The 8,208-nt window shown below is 38.9% G+C and overlaps 1 long non-coding RNA gene across 1 annotated transcript; it reads left to right on the top strand.

Moving 5' to 3' along the window:
* Positions 1-1,946: 1,946 nt before the first annotated feature.
* LOC120439080 lies at positions 1,947-3,049 on the top strand. The gene is made up of 3 exons (XR_005612367.1): positions 1,947-2,062; positions 2,354-2,568; positions 2,705-3,049. It is a non-coding gene; the product is annotated as an uncharacterized LOC120439080 (long non-coding RNA).
* Positions 3,050-8,208: the final 5,159 nt, after the last annotated feature.

Genomic DNA, 8,208 nt, shown 5'->3' with positions numbered 1-8,208 from the left:
ATAGTCACCTGCACACACAGATATCCCCCTAAAATAGCTAAAACTAAAAACAAACTAAAAACTATTTCCAAAAACATTCAGCTTTGATATTAATGAGTTTTTTGGGTTCATTGAGAACATGGTTGTTGTTCAATAATAAAATTATTCCTCAAAAATACAACTTGCCTAATAATTCTGTACTCCCTGTATGATCCATGCCACACAATTTCTGTCAGGTTTTCTGATGATATGGGAGTACCTGAAGAGATTGTTGACTTGGGTGGACCAAGAAGAGAATTTCCAAGACTTCTGATCAAAGCTTTGCCCCTGTCTCCAATGTTTGAGGGTGAAGAAGGCAAAATGAACTTGGCGCTTGATAGTGCTGGTATGTATTGATTTTAGGCTGATATTCCTGGAGTAATGCAATATTTTTTTTATGAAGTTCTTGTCAAGCGCTTTCATGCATCTATTTACATGTAATGTTTTTCTAGCCATGAGGGAGGACAGGTACTTCATTGCAGGCAGAGCCATTGCAGTAAGCCTTATACAAGGTTGTCCACCAGCAGGCTTTCTGTCCCCAACACTCTTCTCTTGCCTTGTTGATGGCCCAGATTTGGCTAAACCAGTTTTAGAAGATGTTGCCGATAGTGACCTGCATGAAAAAATTAAAAGGGTAAAACTGATTTGTCAGTTGTTGGATAATGTTTTAGTATTGTGTGCATTTCGTTCTACTCCATGTATTAATTGGGGGCCATTAATTTTTAATTTTTTAATTTTTTTTATTTGAAGGTTAAAGAGTGTAAATCCTTTGAAGATCTGATAGTAGCAACTGAGCCACTTCAGGAATACTTAGCCCAGACCTTCCCAAAGTGTGGGGCCCGCCCCCTAGGGGGGGCGCAGAGCCATTGCAGGGGGGGCGCGCAAAACGCTTGGACACTGCTAGCACGGGGCGCCCACAGAAACGCAAAGCAGGAGATGAAGCATAGCTGAATATGTTTCCAAACCAACTTCATTCTAAGCCAAAGACTAGAAAATATGGTGAAGCATATCTTCCCTTTGGTTTCACCTGCACAAGTGCCAAAGTAGGTCTCCCTGCAGAATTGGTTTTCCCTGCGTCGGGAGCACGCATTGGGCTCTTCAAATCACGGACAAACAGTATCCCACATTCTTGATTTTTAGTTCACAAACACTTGTTGTAATGACTACTCCTGACATTTTGGAGATGTTAGCTCTTTATACAGTAAAGTTACAGTGGGATACAAATAATATCAGGCTGATCCTGCCACGATTTGTTCCCTCAGTTCAAATCACGGACAAATAGTATCCCACAGTTGTTTATGTTTTTAAACCCATTTTGCACAGAGAGGCACTTTTTGAAAAATGTATTGATAGCAATGTTGAAAATTATTACACAGGAAAAAAACAACTACACATGACGCCTCTGCCTTTCTAAATAGAGGGACAGTAACTGCGTGTGTATATGTAAGCGTGTAAAAGTTGAAGATAGTCAGATTAACAGTATTTTGTCTCTATCTGCAATTCATTTCATGTAAACAATAACGTGGCCCACAGCGTGACGTGAAAAAAGGCACATGCCTTTGTCGTTGCGTGAAGAACTCTGTAATCCTCGTCCACACGTAAACGCAAAAAGGGAGTTTTAAAAAATCGCAGTTTTCGGTGATTCGAAACGCCGTTTACGTGTTGACGAAACAGCTGCGTTTTCAAAAATACCCGTGTAGGTGTAGACGTAGCGTAAAAGAGTTAGTTTATTTTCTTACTACCTGTAATTTATTGCAGATTACCTGTATTTGCTTAATTGTTTACTAAATGTTGGAGGTGTGAAATAAACCGCAATGGAGCAATATGGGTGTGTGTGGTTGGAGGATGTGTCTGTGCGTGCACGCGCGGGTGGGGTGGGGGTGGGGGTGGGGGCGAACATTTTTTTGTAAAACAAAGGGGGACCCAGCAAAAAAAGTTTGGGAACCACTGACTTAGCCAATGCTGGCTGCCTGAGGCCGCTGCGGAGGCTGGAAGACATTCTCATGTTTCAAGTAATACACAAAGTCCGTGGTCCATTTGAAAGGTATGTATGTATGTATTTATTATTGTACAATAAGTAACTCAAACCCATGCTGATTGCCTTCTATTCTGGGAATTTTGTGGGACATTTCTTTATGTGTAGGTACACCATGCCTCCAAAGGTGCCAGCATCACATGAAAAATGCAGATTTGGGATATACACTTTTGATGATGTGAATAACCTGAAGTTAAAAATTATTGTATATATAATTCATATGTTGTAGATTATATTTCTTGGATCCATTCATTTTTGATGTGATTTGTGATTTTAAAGGTAATTCTGATTATCATTTAGATTTCAGGATGGACTACGGACCCTTGAGGTGCTGGACAAAATCCAAGCTCACCCAGAGAGTTTTCGCACCCTTCTGTGCTGGTCACCTTCAGTGCTTACAGCTGACCTTCTTGACAGCCTCTTTACCATCTGCCTTTCTCCAGCTGGGAGCAATAAAAGGCATGCTGAAGCAGTTGTCATTTTTTTCTAGAGAGACTACCTAACAGATGCAGAAGGTAAATGTAGCGTTTTAGGCATTGTGTGTTCAATTTATAATGCAGTGCATCATTTCATTGAATCAGTTAAAAGTAGAAATGCTTGCTGTGTTTTTTGTCTTTAATGCCATTTTTGACAGTATTGCTTTTTCTTTAGATCAAGACGGAACGCAGAAGCTGGGGACAATTCTTGCCTTCGCCACTGGAGCCAACACTGTTCCACCAATTGGCTTCTCTTCACAACCGTCTATTGAATTTCTTTACCAAGAGCCTGATGCACAAACCATGTCTAAACTACCCATTGCAAACACGTGCATCAATTGTTTAAAGTTACCACTTCATACCTCTTACAAAGACTTTCAGGGGAATATGGACTTTGCATTAGGTAATACACATGGTTTTGGAATAGCTTAATTCCTGGTCAGGTTAGTATGCTAATCTGAGCTTTGCACTAAGTTAAATAAATGAGTGTCAATGATTAAGTAATTCTAAGATTTTTTTTCTTTCCCAGAAATCAAACAAACAAAAAAAAAGTTCCACCTAAAACACCAACTAACACACTTGAGACTAAGCTGAATTTACTTCATGTTGCCATATTTCATATTTCACCCACCTATTTTGTGATTGGAGGCTCCATTTTTGCATTGACCTTTTAACAAATGTTCATTTGCTTCATGTCTTTTTGCTTGTCAGGGTACCTTTCTACAAGTATACAATAGTTATAAGGACTAACATAATTCAATTCAATTCAGTTTTTTTTTCATTGCATTAATTTATGTGCATTGTGATTTATTTATTTTTTTCTAGCTTTGTACTTGTTTGTTGCTTTTATTCTCTGGTGTTCTTCAATATTGTTTATCTGACACTTCTATTCTATTTGATCAGTGATCCATGTTTGATGTATTTACTGACTGTAATAATGTTAATGTTATCAGTTTGAGTCATCTTGTTCCGAGACAATACACCTGGTGATTGTGATGACCAAAAACCTCAATAAAATGTGGTTGCACAAATTTATTTTTTTTCTTTTAACAAGGTGTTTTAAAACAAAACACGGTTTAACACAAAACACTCACATAATACAACTCATAAATTCTTTAAAATTACATACAAACCATCAACATGCATGGCAAGGTTGATAGTACCATTCTTGAAATTTAAAGCTGTGACTAAACTGCTAATAATACTGAACTAACAACAGTCTTGGCACTGTATTCTTTTTAAGCTGCACAACCACAATTACAGTAAATGAAATTTCTCCAGAGGCCTTACTGATATTTTAGGATTGTCTCTCAAGAAGATGAACAAGGTTGCAAAATAAATATATACCGTTATTGCCATCATCTTCAAATTGATCAAAGGTCTGTTGAAGTGTAACCATCATGGCGTCACTGATGGAAATGTTAATTGATGGAACAACGACATTATTGTTTGTCTCCAGCTCTGGCAGTGGTCTGCATTCATCAATACCAAATTCATTTTCACAAATACCATTCATATTTGGGTTATGTATTCCTGCATTGTTGACAATGCCACTTTGCCACAGCTGAAGAGGGGTTTGCCCTCCTTGTGTTGAAAGTCCATGGTTATTCCACTGGTTCTGAAATTCTGTGGCAGCTCTTTGAATACATGGCAAATATATATAATGAAGACAAAATAAATGGACCTCATTAAGTGAATCTAATACACCATGCTCCTCCATAAAATTGAAAAGATTAACAAAATTATATGAGACCACTCGATTTAATTCTACCCATAATCCCTCAATTCTTTGATTATGCACTGACCTGCCAGTGATAACACTATGCCTGTTCAGTCCTTGCCTGTAAAGCACAGGTGTCAAACTCCAGGCCTCGAGGGCCGGTGTCCTACAGGATTTAGATGTGTCCTTGATCCAACACAGCTGAATCAAATGGCTAAATTACCTACCCTGTCTTAAATTTCTCCAGAGGCCTGGTAATGAACTAATCAATTGATTCAGGTGTGTTTACTCAGGGTGTTACCTAAAACCTGCAGGACACCGGCCCTCGAGGCCTGGAGTTCGACACCCCTGCTGTCAAGCATGAAACGGGCAACACCAGTGTTTTCTAGTCCATGATCACATCTCACTCTGGATGGCATTCCAAAGTTCTGAACACCAACCATGAACAGTGACAAAACACTTGATGCCCTGTTGTTATCTAAACAAGCAAGGTAGATGATGGTTCTACTGAAACCATCCACACAGCCATGGAACACCATCCTCCATCTCACAAGTTTGTGGTTTCCATCTATATGCCTATAGAAAAATGAAATAAGTATAAGTTATGTGTAGCGAACCCCCCCGAATGAAGGATGACACTTTACTGATGACATTTTGAAGGTTTAATGGCAGTAAACCATCAATCTCACCGTAAGAGCTTGTGCCTCTATCAAGGGGGCTGCTAATAACAAAAGAAATCTCCATAGGCTCCGGTAAACCATGACATTTCAAACTCCCGCGACTGCTGCTGAAAACTGCGCCAAAAACAGTCTTATGGGAAATCATCCCATCAAAATAAAAGCTACACCCAAACAGGAAGTTAGTAGTAGAAAACAATGATGAGTGTCAAAATAAGGTGCAGGGAACTAAATAAAGGCATTTAGGGTTATTTACACTCCCACCAAAATTATGAATAATTGGTTTACATAAGAACCACTATGAATAATTTTCCCCAAACAAAATAACCCATGTAGGAGTTACCTTAACAACTTTCTAACAACAACACAAGTTTTTGTACTGGACGCTCCACAACTGATAGTTTAGTAGAGCGTTGACCTTTGTTATTGAGTCTCTTTTCTCCAAGTGAGATCTTTACCCTTCACACAAGTCCATCTTTCCCACTGACAGTCTCTACAACTCTTGCAAGTCTCCATTCCCCTCTGGGTGCCAGTTCATCCATTTCCAACACAACATCACCTACCTACTTTTAGATTCCTCTTTGGTGAATAAACCCAGTTTTCAGGTTTATTCCCCAGAGGTTTTCCTTCTTTAATGTTCGAAGATTGATGAATATTATGTATCATAGGCATTGGGGAGCTTCCAAGATCGCAGTACTGAGCTTAGATGCTGAAAAGGCGTTTGACCAGGTCGAGTGGGCCTATATGCTCCGGGTACTGGAGAAGTTCGGTTTAGGCGAACAGTTTATATCATGGGTTGATATGATATATAGGCATCCCTCTTCTTCCATTCTTAATAACCAAGATAGATCAGCGCCTTTTTTTTTACACCGCGGGACACGACAAGGCTGCCCTTTGAGCCCTTTGCTCTTTGCAATTTCTATTGAACCTCTTGCAATAGCCATTAGGAATGAGCCCTCTATTGACCCTGTCCGATTGGGGAATATCAAGCACTACATTTCCTTATATGCGGATGATGTTGTTTTGTTTTTGTCAAATCCTGAGCGATCTGTTCCTGTACTCTTAGATGTGGTGAGGTCATTTGTGGAAATCTCAGGTTATGCAATTAACTGGCAGAAGAGTGAGTTTGTGGCTTTAACTGCAAATTTGGATGTTGATTTTTTAAAAGTTTTGCCTTTTAAAATTACAGACAGATTGAAATACTTGGGTGTTATTTTGCCTAAGGATCCTAAATTGATCTTTAAGTTGAATTATCTTGAACAAGTAGAAAAATTGAAAATAGATGTTGAGAAATGGAGGGCTCTCCCTGTTTCCATGGTAGGTCGCATTAATGTAATCAAAATGGTTTCCCTTCCTAAATTTTTATATTTATTTTTAAACTTACCTATTTTTCTGAATAAGCAATTTTTTAAAGTGATCGACTCAGTAGTATTACCATTTGTCTGGGGCTTTCAAACTCACAGGATATCAAAAGTTCATCTATGTAAGTCAAAACTTAAGGGTGGATTTGCTTTGCCACTGTTTCAGTTTTATTATTGGGCTGCAAATGCTAGAACTCTTGCTTACTGGCAGGAAGGGTACAAAAAAGTTAAGTCTGCCGATACCCCACCTTGGGTGGTCATAGAGAGTGGTGGGGTTGAGAATAGTTCCCTCCCTGCTCTTCTTTTTTCATCCTCTAATCCGCGAACCAAGGTCAATGATTTTATAGTTTCGAACTGCGTTAAAATCTTTAGTCAGATCAAAAAAGGTTGTGCTCTACCAGACACTTCGATCCACACTCCAATATACGGTAATCATGCATTTCCACCCTCATGTTTAGACGCCTCTTTTGAGGTCTGGACACAGAAAGGTATTATTACTCTCAAAGATTTATATATTGACAGGCAGTTTGCATCATTTACTCAGTTGCAGAACAAGTTCTCTCTTCCTGCGTCACATTTTTTTCATTATTTACTGATAAGAAACTATGTTCGTCAGAGTATTGTTAATTTTCCATCTCTTCCGGAAGAGGGGTCAATTTTTACACTCCTTCTGAGTTCCCCGGATTCTAAAAAGTTGGTTTCTGGTTTTGTGAAAGCCTTTTCTGAGTATTTAAATTTTAAATCTGACTTTTTGAAGATGGCATGGGAGGAAGAGCTTGGTTTGCTGATTGGAGATGAGGTGTGGGAGAGGAGTCTGTGTAGGATCCATTCTTGCTCTATAAATGCAAGGCATCAGTTAATTCAATTTAAAGTGCTTCATAGACTTCATTATTCAAAAACTAAACTGCACAGGATTTTTCCTTCTATCAGTTCGATATGCGATCGTTGTAAACTTGGAGAAGGCTCTCTAACTCATTTGTTTTGGACTTGTCCCAAATTGTATAACTATTGGTTGGACATTTTTAATTGTTTTTCTGATATCTATAATTGCACATTAGAGCCGGACCCAATAATTGCATTGTTTGAATCTTCCTCTTCCCTTTTACACCTCAGCTCTGCTGCACAAACTACAGTTTTGTTCGGAATGGTAATTGCTAAGAAAATTATCTTGACTCTCTGGAAGTCGGATATTGTACCTCAATTCAAAATGTGGCTCACAGAACTGACTGCTCTACTACATATGGAGAGAATTAGGTACACATTAGTGGACAAACTTAGTAATTTCTTTGATGTGTGGCAGCCATTTTTAGACCATGTATTAAAACAAAGTCCTGTTTGATCGATCACCAATAACTTAGCCTACCACCTTAGCATTTTATTTTTGTTTATTGCCAGTGTTGAAGTAGTATTTTTGTCGTTGCAGTGTAAACTTTTGTCTTATTTGTGTGTTTTAGCCCTTGCTGTTGTGTTGTCTGTTGTTGTTTTTTGTTTGTTTTTGTTTGTTTGTTTGTTTTTTCTTATATCAAAAAATGTCAATAAATATATATATATATAAAAGATTCCTCTTTGGTGAGTGCCACTTTTGCCTTGAAATGATGTTGTGAATGTATTCTCGTCTCCAGCGGCTCCAGAACTGCTCTGCAAGGAACTGCACGCGGCACCACCTCTTCCTGCTGTACAGGTCCTCATTTGAAAAGGCACCAGGTGGAGGCAACGGTGCATTGGATTTCATGTGCAGCAGATGATTGGGCGTGAGCGGTTCTAGGCTGTCGGGGCTGTTCAAGTTATCTATAGTCAGGGGTCTGCTATTGACTATAGCCATGGCTTCGTAGAATAAGGTCCGTAATGAAGCATCATTGAGTCTGTCATGAGCCAGTGACAGAGTGGTATTCAGCACACTTCTGACAGTCTTTATCTGACG

This window comes from Oreochromis aureus, linkage group 3 (assembly GCF_013358895.1).
Source record: "Oreochromis aureus strain Israel breed Guangdong linkage group 3, ZZ_aureus, whole genome shotgun sequence".
NCBI classification, from domain to species: Eukaryota; Metazoa; Chordata; class Actinopteri; order Cichliformes; family Cichlidae; genus Oreochromis; species Oreochromis aureus.
This window is presented reverse-complemented; position numbering and strand designations above follow the sequence as displayed.